At 44.1% G+C, this 14,804-nt stretch overlaps 1 protein-coding gene across 3 annotated transcripts in view; it reads right to left on the reverse strand.

Moving 5' to 3' along the window:
- Positions 1-14,804, reverse strand: part of Ist1 (IST1 factor associated with ESCRT-III) — a 63,066-nt gene that overhangs the window by 14,558 nt on the left and 33,704 nt on the right. The window contains exon 1 of one of the 3 annotated variants that reach the window (XM_006974124.4): positions 6,018-6,216. The exons of 1 other annotated variant lie outside the window; for it this stretch is intronic. The gene's annotated coding sequence lies outside the window, so the exon portion shown is untranslated. Of the gene's footprint in view, positions 1-6,017; positions 6,217-14,804 lie in introns of those variants that run through there. One more of the 3 variants, XM_006974122.4, reaches the window with a different exon arrangement.

Consider the following 14,804-nt stretch of genomic DNA (forward strand, 5'->3'; position numbering starts at 1 on the left):
CCAGAACTAGGGTTATGTGTTGGCCCACCCCAACATCCCCTCATCTGCTGGAGCACATGAAGGGACCAGTCCTGCAGACCCAAAGCTACAGGGTTTCCACAACGCAAAGCAACAGTAAGATAACCAAGAGGTGTTCCAGTGAGGGCCCAGCATCAATAGTGTAGCAGAAACCAGGGGCCTCAGAACAGACCAATGACTCTCTGCAATGAACACTTACAAGTAAAGATATATGGACAACGGGGTTTACTGTGTGACTCACGGTGTCACACTGCAGCTTCCATAACCAGACTGATTTTTTTTCCCTCCTTTTTCTTTTCTTAAAATTTATTTTACTTTATTTTGGGGGGGGGGAGATTGCAAGGGCAGTGGGTGAATATGAAGGGACGGGAAAATGAATGAGATGGAGATGGATGATGTAAAAGACACAAAGAATATAAAAAGGAGAGGAAAAAAAAAAGAGTTCTGGCCTGGGTAATATAAGGAGACTCCCAAACTAAAACCTAAATGCGCCAGAAACGAAACCCCAGGAATACAATCTATATCATGTCCTACTGAGTCCTTTATTGCACTATCAACTGTAATAGAGCTCAGATCACATGTACAGCAAGGCCTAAATGAAAATGGGGGTATGGGTAGCAGGGACTGCAGAGACAGCTTAGCTGCTCAAGCCTAACAACGCGGGCGAGTTCAATCCCCAGTAACAAGCTGGCATGATGGCACATATTTGTAATCCTAGTGCTAGGGATGCAGAGAGAGGCAGACCCTAGGACTCATCAGCCAGCTTACTAGGTGAGCTCCAGTCTCAGAGATGGGCAGTGGCGGTGCCCACCTTCAATCCCACTACTTGGAAGGCAGAGGCAGGTGGGTCTCTGAGTTCCACAACAGCCAGGGCTACACAGAGAAACTCTATTGGGGGGGGGGGAGAACAAAGTGGGGGGGGGAGGCCATTAATTTGAAGGACAACAGGGAAGGGTATACAGGAGGGCTTGGAAAGAGGAAAGGAAAAGGGGAAATGTAATTAATTATAATCTCAGGAAAAATTTAATGAACAAAGCCTCAAATATTAGCAAGACAACAGAAGAGCCTAACACGTGTATCAAATTCCAGATGGCTGGGAATATATCTCAATGCTAAAGCATTTGCAAGATGCTCTAGATTTCAGCTTTGCACTGTGCAAAAAAAAAAAAAAAAAAAAAAAAAAAAAAAAAAAAAAAAAAAGCTATTTGAAAAGATACTAGCTAGAAATTCCTCTAACTTAACACATATACACACAGAGACTCAACTCCAAACATAACACAACCCGAAGAGATTTATGCCCCATCTCATCATAATCAGACTGCTGAAATCAGAATCAGTGTCCCCTGCACCTCAAGACAGGGTTTCTCTATATAGCCCTGGCTGTCCTGGAACTCACTCTGTAGACCAGGCTGGCCTCGAACTCAGAGATCCACCTATCTCTGCCTCCCCAAACTCTGGGATTAAAGGGGTGTCACTACACACGGCCATAGATAATTTTTTAAAAATACTGAATGAAACCAGATAAAAGCAATATATTACCAATTATCTATAGTGTATCTATTCAAATGACCAAAGATTTCAGCATGAACCTATTGCCCCAGCTACTTGGAATGAGAAGAGAGGATCACCTGAGTCCAACACAGCAACACAACCAAGAACCCAAAACCAGAAAGGAGGGGACAGGCTATAAATCTCGCCTAAGATCATGGAAACCAAAAGAAGATAAAGTCGTTTTCAAAATACTGAAAAAAGAAACCATCAATCCAGAAACCTTACATCTGGCAAAATATCCCTCAGAATTAAAGGTGAAACGACATGATCACATGAGGGAAAATGAAAAAGAAGTTTTGTCCTCAGCAGAAGTGCCAAGGAAAGGGCCAATGAGACAGCTCAGTGTGAGAGGGCTTGCTGGAAAGCCCAGTGATCTGGGTTCAAGCCCCAGAACTCACAAGAAGGTGGAAAAAGAAAACCAACTCCAGATATCCTCTGACCTGAACAGGCACAGCATCACACACACATCACCCCCTCCAACACACGTAAAGATACAGAAATGACAAATTTGTATGAATAAATTTAATAGATTGCTTCTCTCAACTCTGTTAAACTTGACAGTTCAGAACAACATCAATTTTTTTTTTATTTATGGGATTTTCAATCTACATAAATGTAATACTTAAGAAAAACATTACTTAGCCAGGCGGATCTCTGTGAGTTCAGGGCCAGCCTGGTTTATAGAGTGAGTTCCAGGACAGGTACCAAAACAACACAGAGAAACTGTCTCCAAAAAAGAAAAAAGAAAAAAAGAAAACCATTACTTAAGGGGAGGAAGGTGTAACAACCAATATAATGGTAAGATTTCTACATCTACAAGTGGAAAAACATTAACTCTAAAAACAGTAAACATGCCGGGCGGTGGTGGCGCACGCCTTTAATCCCAGCACTGGGGAGGCAGAGCCAGGCGGATCTCTTTGAGTTCGAGGCCAGCCTGGGCTACCAAGTGAGTTCCAGGGAAGGCGCAAAGCTACACAGAGAAACCCTGTCTCAAAAAAAAAAAAAAAAAAAAAAAAAAAAAACGTAAACACACACACTTTAACATACTTTAAAATGTTTTATTTTTATTCATGTGTATTATCTGTGTATGTTGTGTATGCCACATGTGGGTGAGTCAGATGGCTCATCAGTTAAGAGCATTCACTGGCTGCTCTTACAGACAATCCTGGGTTGATTCCCTGCACCTACATGGTAGCTCACAGCTGTCTGTTAACTCCATTCCTAGGTGCCTTCTTTTTGGCCTAGGAGAGTACCACACATGCACGTGATACAGAGACATATATGCAGGCAAAACATTCATACACATTAAAAAAAGAAGAAAGGAAAAGAAACAGTGGTACATATCTGGATTCCCAGCATTTGAGAGAGAGGCAGATTCCATGAAAGCTCTCTCCAAATGAGCTACACTAGTTACAATAGAAAATATAGTAATATACCCCTAGCCTCTAAATTCCATTTTGGGGGAGGTGAGGTGAAACAGGCCCTCACTCTGCATCACAAGTTGCCCTCAAACTCACTACAATCCTTCTGCCTCACCCTTCCAAGTGCTAGGCTTACAGGTGTGCATGATGCCCACCTTGAACTAGTTTTATAAAATTATGTGTATGCTAGCATGTGTTTGGAGGCCAGAGATCAACTTCAGGTGTCTCCTCCAACCTTATTTCCAAGACTGGGTCTCTCACTGGTTGGACAGACTAGCTGGCCAGTGGGCCCCCAAAATCCTCTAGTTCCTACCTCCCCAGCACCGAGATTAGACACACGCTGCCACTGCCACCTACAAGCACTTTACCAACTGAGCCTTCCCAGACCTCCAATTGTTTCTTTGGCGCCAGTGTCTCGCACGAACAACCAAAGAGCACGGCACGGCATGGCACGGCATCTCACACAAACGCTACTATTTGTTAGGCTGATTACTTACTAGGAAACCTAGCTAAATATAATTTCCCTAGTTTAACAATTCACACCTTTTTTTGCCATGTTGGGATGACGATACTCAGGGGTCATATATGCTAGGTTACATGTTCTGCATTGAGCTACATCCCAGCTGACCAAGAGACATTTCAATGAAAGCTGACACCAGTTTAGGAATTCACAATCTAATCCACACTAAACAATGAACAATCAAAATACGAAGCCTATTGAATGAATCATGAACTAGCAACTGCAATCCCAACTTTCAGTTTTCTATCCTGTTTACACAGAAAGACCCTACTGTGATTCTGTGCTGCTATTTATATTTTTATTAGTGTCACACATAGATCATCAGCCTCACTTAGCATTCTAAGCACCTGTCAATTCCTCATTTTACTCAAATCTTTAACACAAAATTCACCACCAAGCTCCTTGGAGCCTCTGTATCTGTATAAATCTTCATTCTTAGTAAGAGGTGTAAAGAGAGGAATTTAAGGTTATTTAAGGGAGGAAAATTGAGACTACTGTGTCGAGAACTGCTCTTCAAAACACTGAAACGACAGTTACCGTGAAACCTCCATTATAACATACAGAACAACCTATCAACCAGTGTTAGAGTCCATAGCTGCAAAGAACCGAAAGAGGAAAACAAGATGCAACACGGTGGCAGGAACACACTCAGAAGCTACGATGCCTTTTTCAAAACAACATAATTCAACTCCCTTCCAAGTACTATTTGTACAGTTTGCCAGCAAGTTTACTTTCATACTACATATTATAATCAATCAAATATTTGCTGGCCAAACCAATCAACACTGAAATTTCATAACCAAGTAGTGGTAGGGCACACTTTTAGTCCCACCACTCAGGATGCAGAGGCAAGAGGATCTCTGAATTCGAGGCCAGCCTGGTCTACTGAGTGAGTTCCAGGACAGCCAGGACTGCACAGAGAAACTCTGTCTCAAAAACAAAAAAACAGTAACAACAAAAAAAGACTGAAATTTCAATGAAGGAATCACACAACCAGCAACGATGTGTGAAATTCACAACAAAGACTAGGCTTCAGAGTTCAGGCACCATCAGATTCTGGAAGGAGTCATCAATACTGCAATGAACAGGCATTATAAAGTACCTTTAACTTTTTATTAAAATATAACACATCGCAGAAAACTCTCAGGACGTACATCTTTAGTTGGCTTTTACTGGATTGCTTTACTTTTTCTAAAACAAGAGTTCACTCTAACCTGGGCTGGCCTCAAACTCACGGTAATCCTCCTGCCTCAGCCTCTAAGCTCTGGGATAACCGGCCTGCCACAACCACCCAAAGTTCTTAAGACATTTTAAGTTGTAGGTGGGGACTATGCACCATTATCCTTTTACCATTTGCAATCCCATCACATTACAAAACCCTTATTTTTATGAGGGTGTAACAATTTTCATACTAATTGCCTAAACTTTTGACATTTGTACCATAGCAAGAATGCTGGAATGCGCACTACTTTTCCTGTGTTTGAAATGACTTAGACTGACTACACTTTGTTTTGCAGTTTTACTTTAAACCACAACAAGCTACCTATAATTGGGACTTGATAATGGTTAGAGCTTAAGTTAAGGGGACCAGAGACTACTTAAGGATTCTAGAAGTGCAGGTCGTGTAGAAACCAGAGGCACAGGAAGAAAAGAGAAGGGCTACAGAAAGTCATCTGGGGGCGGGGGTGGGGGACAGCATTTCTATCAAGCGAGAATGTGAAGAAGCTGCATGACTTAAAAACAAGGACGCTGTGAAGTTCCCCCACGAACTTGAGGGGTATGGGGGTGTGGTCGTTAATAAATGTGTCACCTAAGGTTTTATTAAGCTGGAGAACGATATGCATAAGGAAAAGTATGACTGAAACAAGATGGCACAGTTGATTGTTTTTCAGGTTTCATGGAGTTCACTGCTTTGTTCTCGTAATAAAAAAAAAAACCTAAACACCACGAAAGCATAACAACAAAGAAAAAATTACAATCTCCTTTGGGAGCCGTTCAACATCAGACAAAGCAGAGACAGAAAGCAGCCAGAGCCACCCCTGCCGTCGGCTTACAGTCCTAGTCCCGAGCGAGATGCGCATCCCAGGTCCAAGTTCAAGATACCGATTGCTACGCCTGACCCCAGCACCCGGAAGGGGAGCTCGGTGAACACCGGCTACTGAGGTCTGACTCACTCCGCAGCGACCGCGGCGGGAGACAAGGCCTGCCTGAGGGTCTCGACCCGACGACACGGCAGAGGGGCTGTCCCCTCGGAGCCCAGGCCATGCCCGGGGGAAGAGGCGCCGGGACAGCGAAGCCAGCACCTGTCTCAGCGGTCCCACCTCCTTCCGCGGCCAGAGACCGACCTCAGGCCTGACCCCGACTGCCAGGGCTTTCCCTTTCTTCCCCGCTGACACGGCTCGGACGGCTTGACCCCACAGTCCTAACGACTGCTGGGGTCTGGTAACGGCAGGGGGGTAGAACGGAGAGGCAGACAACGCTGCCATGGCTACGGAGGGCAAGCTCACCTGGAGGGAGTCAGACGCGAAAACGGAACAGACAGACTTCCGATTCGCCGCTCAGCACCGAAGATGGCGACTCCCCCGGACCTCAGCACCGCGAACTGGAGCGGAGGAATCCACCGGGCGTGCTAGCCACGCCCTACCTCGCAGGGATTGGCTGCGCGCACAGCACCGGGCAGCGTCGCTCCGAGAGCCCCGCGGTTCCCACCCACTCGAGCCGGACGGGCTGGGGACTATTTCCCACGGCGGAGGCGCGGGACCTGACTTGTGGCGCGTCACGCGGGGGGTTGAGTCACTCTGCTAGGGGCGCGCCTCGCAGTTTGCACGGGGCACAGTGGAGTCTGTTCCTGGAGTCCCAGATTGTTCCAGCCCCTGGAAGAACCCGCTGCAGACTGCCTCGCAAAGGTCCCCGGTTCCGTACCAGCCCCGCTCGCCGGCCGGTCGGTCGGCCCTGGGGCTCCGGCCTTTGAGGAGCGGCTAGGCGGGATTCAGCGCCCTTGAGCCAACTGTCTTCCACAGCCTCTCTGCTTCTGTCTTCCGACCGACGCCTGTCCTCCCTTCCACTCCCACAGCGAGTCTGATTCCTGCCTTACCACGCTCTCTCCGGCCTTCACCTTCACTAAGGCTCCCTCCGACCCACCTCCCCGGCCACTTGCTCTTACCTCCATCCCTGTTCGGAGGAGACTTTTGTGGGATTTGAGTGAAAGAGCCTTCTTCCAGTGCTCTTGCTCTTGGCCTTGCTATAGAGGCCACAGCTACAAAAACCAAATTTGTGGCTTGTCTTGAGTCAGTAGTAAAACGGGGACTGAGGGTTACCGTACTACGAGGATTGTATGGATTTGAAAATAACTGGCTTGTAAACATGCGCTTTATTTCAAAGCTCTAGGGTTCCAGGACCCCAGAACACACAATATTCGGTTCCCTTAAAATGTCCGACTCTTTCCCACAGTAAATATGTGCATATATGAATTGTACTGCAACAAGATCATGGCATTTGTTGCTAAAAATCCCTTCTCTGATAGAGACGGAACGACCCCGTCCCTCAAGTCTCAACAAGGTACAATGCTGTAAAAGTTCTTCCTGAAACACAAATTAGTTTATTGGGCTTATTTACACAACATGGTGACAGGTCACCCTGTGCTCCTGTGTGTGATCACTCTCCCCAAATAAGGTTGCACTGGGAAGTCTTTACCCAGGAGGAATCAAGGCTTTCTGCACAGGTGGAGCCCACTCCCCTAATGGTCCCTAGCCCCTCCCCAGGCCACATGCAGATTAGGTGAGTGCCCGGATACCCAAGTAAGGGTTCCAAGACCCTCCTGACCCCCTTTCTATGCGGGGATGATCTTTGCCTGTGAGCACACTTAAATTCCTGAAGGTGGCTGGCTGTTGTTTGGCTCCAAGAATAGTACAGTACCACAACACTAAAAAAAAAAAAAAAAAAAAAAAAATCACTTTTTTAGAAGGGCCAACTGCTCAGATTTAAGGTGCTAGAGACACCAAACCAAAGGTGCAAACGTTCGTGGACCTTGTTTAGATATAGTTTCAAATTAACCGATTATAAATGACGGTTTGGTTTTTTTGTTTGTTTGATTTTTTTTTCTTTTAAGACAAAGGGGGACGTTAGATTATGGACTAGGTGATAACAAATATTACTTTCTTATTTTGTATGGAGACATCTTTTAACGTAAAAAAATATGCCTATGAATATAAAGGTAAAAGAGCAGCCACCACCACCACCCCAAAAAAAGAGTCAGCAATGGTTTAATGTGATGCTGTTGAGTACTGAGTGTTGTCACTGTTTTAAGATGTCCGGAGTCAGGCTGGAGAAAGGGCTCAGTGGTTAAGAGTGCACATACTGCTCTTCTAGAGGACCAAAATTTGGTTCCCAGCACCTGTGACAGGTGGCTCACGACCACCTAATTCCAATCCCAGGGGATCTGACGCCCCTCTTCTGGCCTCCTTGGACACCTGCCTTCACATGCAGAGACAGAGTCATATAATTTTTAAAATAATTTTTAAAAGATGTGCAGAGTCATTAACCAAAAAGTAGGAATAAATTTGCTGGGTGTGGCAGCACACCACTGGAGAGACACAGCCAGGAGGACCTCTGTGAATCTGAGGCCAGCCTGGTCTACACAAAGAGCTCGAGGACAGCCAGAACTTATTTGAAAGCCTTTTTAATAATAAAGTTTATAAAATTTAAAAATAAAAAGGAAAAAAATCCCACCAGGAGTGATGCTGCAGTCCTGTAATCCCAGCACTTGGAGGTAGAGGCAGGAAGGTCAGTAGTTCAAGGTCATTCTTAATTACATTGTGAGTTCAAGGCCAACCTGGGCTATATATGACCCAGTTTTGTTTTGTTTTAAATGATTCTGAATCAGTTCTCATGCTTTTAAAGAAATATATATTATATACGAACCATAATTTTTCTTTGCGACTGGGTTTTGCTACGCAGCCATTCTGTCTTCAACTCCCTATCCTTTTTTTGTTTGGGTTTGGTTTTTTCCTGAGTGTTGAAATTACAGGCAAGCACCACCACACCTGGTTTGATCATAATTATTTAAGCAGAGCTCTACTGATGGGCATTTAGGTTATTTCCAGTATTTTGCTTGTGAACAATGCAGACTAGATGTTGAACTGTACTTACACGGTAAATTCCCAGAAACAAAAGAACTGGGTCAAAGAGTAGGTATGTTTTAATTCTAATAAATATTGCCTAACACCTTTCATAGAAATATCAGGTTACACCACTAACACCAGAGCATGAAAATTTCTATCTCCCCATGCCCACAGCAGCACAGTAGGATAACTTTTAGGATCATTGACATCATAGTAACCTTGATCAAACCCTATAAGTAAATAGATTCCTTTAAAGATGAATTTATTTATTATGTATACAATGTTCTGTCTGCATGCATACCAGAAGAAGGTATCAGATCTCATTATAGATGGTTGTGAGCCACCATGTGGTTGTTAGGAATTGAACTCAGGACCTCTGGAAGAACAGGGAGTGCTCTTAACCTCTGAACCATCACTGCAGCCTATAAATAGATATTTTTATTGGAACCTGTAATCCCAACACTCAAGAAGCTGAGGCAAGAGGATTGCTATGAGTTCCATGTTAGCATGTGCTACAGTGTAAAACCCAGTCTCAAAAATAATTGTAAGCTGGAGGCATGAAGGCCAGCAGTTCAAGGTCATCCTACTTACACAGCAAGTTTGAAGCCAGCCAGCTACTAAAAATGTCATTAAGCTCCAGCCTGGAGTCAGAATGTATTTAGAAAAATTGCTTCCTATTTGAGAGTTGTTTAGAGTCAGTAATCATTGCCTTTAGTTTAGGTTGTAATAAAACCCACCAGTCTAATGTTAGAAACACTACAGTACCTCAGTTAAGAATTATACTATAAGCAGTCAAGTTATTCAGACACTACCTGGGGATGGAGGTGGGGTGCAATAGCTCTGTCCCTGGCTCAACAGACCAGTTTCACTCAGGAGCTATCAATAATCAAAAGTAAAGTGGCATATTCTTTCACTTGAAAATCTGGTTTTGTTGTGGGACAGAAATTAACATTTAAGATTTAGTTGGTTAGCCATGTATTATTTTTTTGGGTAAATCCTTATAACTAGTGGCTGTAACTAAAATCTAACGCAGTGTGAACTCAATAAAATTAGCTTCTCACTAACAGGCCAGTTGTAAATAAGTAAATAAGTAATGAACAAACCTGTCAGACCTGTTTTTGAAGAACCCTTCCAGCTGTGACTGGCTTTTTACATTGCTAAGAGGTTGGGGAAGGGTGGTAGCAGGGACATGAGGCACTGACCTTACTGTCCCACAAAGCTTGAAATATTTACTACTGGGTCCTTTACAGAAAACATTTGCTAACTGGTGCAATAAAAGTATTACACATTATATAAGAGAAAGATGATGTCACAGTTAACTGCATTAGCTTTCTTGTTTGTGTTTGTGTTTGTTTTGTTGTTGTTTTAAGACAGTCTCATGTAACCTAGGCTGGCCTCAAATATAATATGTAACCAAGGATGACCTCCAATTCTGCTCTTCCTGCTGCCTCCTCCCAAGTGCTGGATTACAGACATGAGGAGCTGAGTTCAGACCCCTAGCACCCATGTCAAATGCTAGTGTAAGTCACCTATGTCTGTAATCCTAGGTAGCAGGGAACAGAGACCAGAGCAGAGTTGGAGATGACTGTCCAACCCAGGTTAGCCAATTAGTGAGCACTATGTTCAGGGGGAGATCCTGTCTCCAAAAAAGATAAAGTTGGGAGCTGGCGAGGTGGCTCAGTGGATAATAGCACTGGCTGCCTTGCAGACCCAGGTTCTGTTTCCAGTACCTATAAGGCAGCTCACAACTACCTGTAATTCCAGTTCCAGGGGATCCACACTCTCTGGCCTCTGTGAGCACCAGACAGACATATGTAATGATGTAATACTCATGCACATAAAATAAAGCAGAGAACAACTAGAGAAAACATCTGATGCCAACAACTGACCTCCACGTACACATGCACTCATGTGCACCCATGAGCACATACACACAACTATACCACATACATGCACACATGTGTAACTATATGAACACATTATATACTAAACACATTCAGGGTTTTTGTTTGCTTGTTTTGAGTTTTTGGGGTTTTTTGAGACAGGATTTGCCTGTGCAACTCTGACTGTCCTGGAACTCATTCTGTAGACCAGGCTGGCCTGGAACGCAGAGACCACTGCTTCTGCCTCCTGAGTGCTGGGGTCAAAGGCATGCACCACCACCAGCTTTCTTTTGTTGTTGTTTGTATTTTTTGTTTTGTTTTGGTTTTTGGTTTTTCAAGATAGGATTTTTCTGTGTAGCCCTGGCTGTCCTGGAACTCACTCTGTAGACCAGACTGGCCTTGAACTCACAGAGATGTGCCTGCCTCTGTCTCCCGAGTGCTGGAATTAAAGGGGTGTGCTACCATAGCCCACATTTGATTTTTTAATGTGAGATTCTTGTTGTGAATATATGAGGCTGGCATAGACATATTGATTAATGGAACAGAACCGAAAGTCCAGAGAAAAACCCATGTGCTTTATGGCCAATTGTTGCTAAACAAGGATATCAAGAAAATTCAATGCAGGAAGAAGTCTTTTCCAAAACTTATCCCAGCTGGACATGGTGGCACATGCCCTTAGTCCCAGAATTTGGAAGGCAGAGGGGCAAGTGAATTTCTGTTAGTTCCAGGTCAGTCTAGTCTACACATCAAGTTCCAGGTCAGCCAAGGTTACACAGACCCTGGTTCAAAAATAAATAAATAAATAAATAATTGTCCTAGCAGAATTGTTTTGGATTTTTAGACACAGAGTCAGACTTTGTAGCCCAGGCTAGTCTCAAACTCAAGATCCTTCTGCCTCTGCTTCTGAGTGCTGGAGTTACAGGCCTGCAGCACCACACCTAATTTGTGCCAGAAAATAGTTAGATAATCACATGCAAAGAATGAAACTGGATCTTCCTGCCTTACACTAGGCAAACACTAATTCAGAATGGACCAAGTACCTAAACATAAGAGCTAAAGTTATAAAAATTCTTTAAAGACATTAAGGTATTATTTCCATCACTTGGTGATAGTTTCTTAGATATGACAAATCACAGCAACCAAAGCAAAGAAACAGGCTTTGTGTAAATAAGAGAACCTTTTCTCCTTTGAATGGCACTATTTATAACATAAAAAGACAGCACACACAAGAGGAGGGAAAGTGTTGGAAATCACTTGTTTGATAAGGGTCTAGTATCCAGAATACATTAAAAAAAAAAAACTACTACAACACAACTTTTGAAAAAAAGAGGTGAGGAGCTGGAGAGGTGATTCTGCCTTAGGAGCACTGGCTGCTCTTCTAGAGGACCTGGGTTGAATTCTCTGCACCCACATGGTGGCTCACAGCCGTCTGTTACTCCAGTTCCAGGGGATCTGATACGGTGGGCACCAGGCATGCACATGGTGCATAGATATACATGCAAGCAAAACATCCACACACATACAAATCAAATAAAAAGACAACTCAGGGCACAGTGGCACACACTTGTAATCCCAGCCCTCAGGAAACTGAAGCTGAATGTATTAAGTTGCCTGTTGTGGTTGGTTTTAGATATTAACTTGACATAACCTAGAATTATCTGGGAAGAGAATCTCAATGAACAAATTGTTTAGAAGACATTGAACTGTGGGCATGTCTGTGGGGGATTGTCTTGATTGTTAATAGATGGTGGCACTATTCCCTAGGCAGGTGGCCCTGAACTGCATCAGAAAGCTAGCTGAGCATAAGCCTGCCTACCAACCTACCATCTTCCAGAGTTCCTACTGAACTGCTTCGGCTGTGAAGTGAATCCCTTGGTCATGGAGGCAGGAGCATCAAAGAGCTGGTTGCTTTGCATTCGTGGTTAGGGAGCAGAGAGCAGTGACAGGATGTGCTCAGCTGGCTTCTTCCTTTCTGTGATTCAGTCCAGGACCCCAGCCCAAGGACTGGCACCACTCAGTTAGGATGGGTTTTCCTACTTTAATTAACATAATCTTTATAATCCCTCACAGGCCCAGATACGTGTTTACACACTGAATTTAAAGCCCATTAAGTTGACAATCAAATATAGCCAACACATGTGATTACTGTGAGTTTGGGGCCATCCTGGGCTCTATAGCCAAGTACCAGGGCCAGCCAGGGCTACATGGCAAGACTCTGTCTAAAAACAAAACAAAACAAGACAGGGGGAGAGAGAGAGAGGGCAGGGGATACAGCTCGGCTGGTAAAGTGCTTGTCTAACATTCATGAAGACTTGGTTTCAGTTCCCATCAAGAGACAGGATATTTTACTGAACCTGGAGGCTGGGTTAGCAGCCAACAAGCTTTATCAATCCTTCTATCTCCACATTAGACAGCTTTAGGGTTGTAGGCATCTGTGTGGCCGTGCTCAATTATTATCTGGGAGTGGGGGGATTTGAACTCAGGTTCTTATGCTTGCATAAGTGTTCTTACCCCCTGAACCATCTCCCCAGCTCATGATTTATACTTTGAAATATGTTTATTATTACTGAGAAAGGAAGCATGTCACACAGTAGGGATGTAGAGGTAAGGGGGCAACTCTGGAGCCAGTTATCACTTTCCACCTTTATGTGGGTTCTGGTGAGTAAACCCAGCATGACAGGCTTCTACAGTAAGTGTTTTTACCCACTGAGCCATCTTGCCAGCTCTCATAAATTACACTTTACTTTAAAAAAAATGAGCTGGGTGGTGGTGGCAGCGGCGGCGGCTGCTGCTGCTGCTGCTGCTGCTGCTGCTGCTGCTGCGGCGGCGGCGGCGGCGGCAGTGGCGGCGGCACACGCCTTTAATCCCAGCACTCGGGAGGCAGAGCCAGGCGGATCTCGGTGAGTTCCAGACCACCCTGGTCTATTGAGTGAGTTCCAGGACAGGCCCCAAAGCTACACAGAGAAACCCTCTCGAAAAACAATAAATAAATAAATAAATAAATAAATAAATAAATAAATAAATAAATAAATAAATAAATATGTCTGGGGAGATGGCTCAGTAGACAAAGAGCTTGCCAGAAAAGCATGAGGACTTAAGTTTGGATCTCTAGCCCCCATGTAACCGCTGGGAGCAAGAACATGTCGTAGCCTGCCTGTAATCCCACTGCTCAGGACAGGGGACCCCCAGAGCAAGCTTGTTAGCTAGGCTAGCTGAATTACCAAGCTCTAGGTTCAAGTGAGAGACCCTCACTATATAAGGTGAAGAGAGGCACGTGACATCAACCTCTGGCCTCTACACTTACATACACACACATGTACAGGTGTACCTGCACACACATACACCTCTACACAATATGTATACACACACACACACACACACACATGTACACACACACACACACACACACACACACACACGCTGGGGAGTTAACCCAGGTCCTGTCTATCCCTGAGCCTAAGCTGCCCAGCATTACAAAATAATTTAATAACAAACTCAAGACATTTCATTGGAGGCTAGCTTTACCAGTCAGCTATTTTCTTGTTGAAAATGTCAACCAAATCAATTTCAAAGTGATATAGCAAGGCCATGTCACATCTCTACATATAGGTCATCAAGAATTACTGAGGTTTTAAAGTGAATGTTATTTCAATTTGCATTCTTACACAAAACAGTCTAAAAACTTACTGCTTTAGCATTTCCTGGGTATGTGTACTTATCAAATTCTTGAACTTGAAATGTGTGTGTCGCTGCGGCCCCCCCCCCAGCTGAGGACGGAACCTAGGGGCTTACGCTTGCTAGCACTCGCTAGTGCTCTACCATTGAGCTAAATCCCCAACCCAAAAATGTTTTCTTGACCGATAATGAATAGTAATTTCTATTTAAACATCCAAGTCACAATAAGTAAATATATGATGAATGAACGAGCTGTTTACCTACAACATTGTCAAGGACCAAGATTCTTCAATTCAGCCATTCTAGCATATTCTACACAAGATATGGGCAATGGCATCTCCTTGGAGACTTCAGGGAAGAACAATTTGCAAGAATGCTTTATGTAAATACTTCAACTTGTCATTTTATTAGCAAGAGTCAGCACCCTCGCTAGTTCTGCCTTTGTAAAGCCGGCAATTGTAAGAAAACTTGCACAGGGCTTTCAGAGATTGTTTTACGTAACCAGCACAACTCTGAGAGGAGAGGCCCAGAATTCCATTATCTAGTATGGTAGGAAACAGGCTCACAACAGGGAAGTGACTTGCTCAGTTAACAGACTCGTCAGCGGCAGAGCTGG

This window comes from Peromyscus maniculatus, chromosome 5 (genome assembly GCF_049852395.1).
Source record: "Peromyscus maniculatus bairdii isolate BWxNUB_F1_BW_parent chromosome 5, HU_Pman_BW_mat_3.1, whole genome shotgun sequence".
Classification (NCBI taxonomy): Eukaryota; Metazoa; Chordata; class Mammalia; order Rodentia; family Cricetidae; genus Peromyscus; species Peromyscus maniculatus.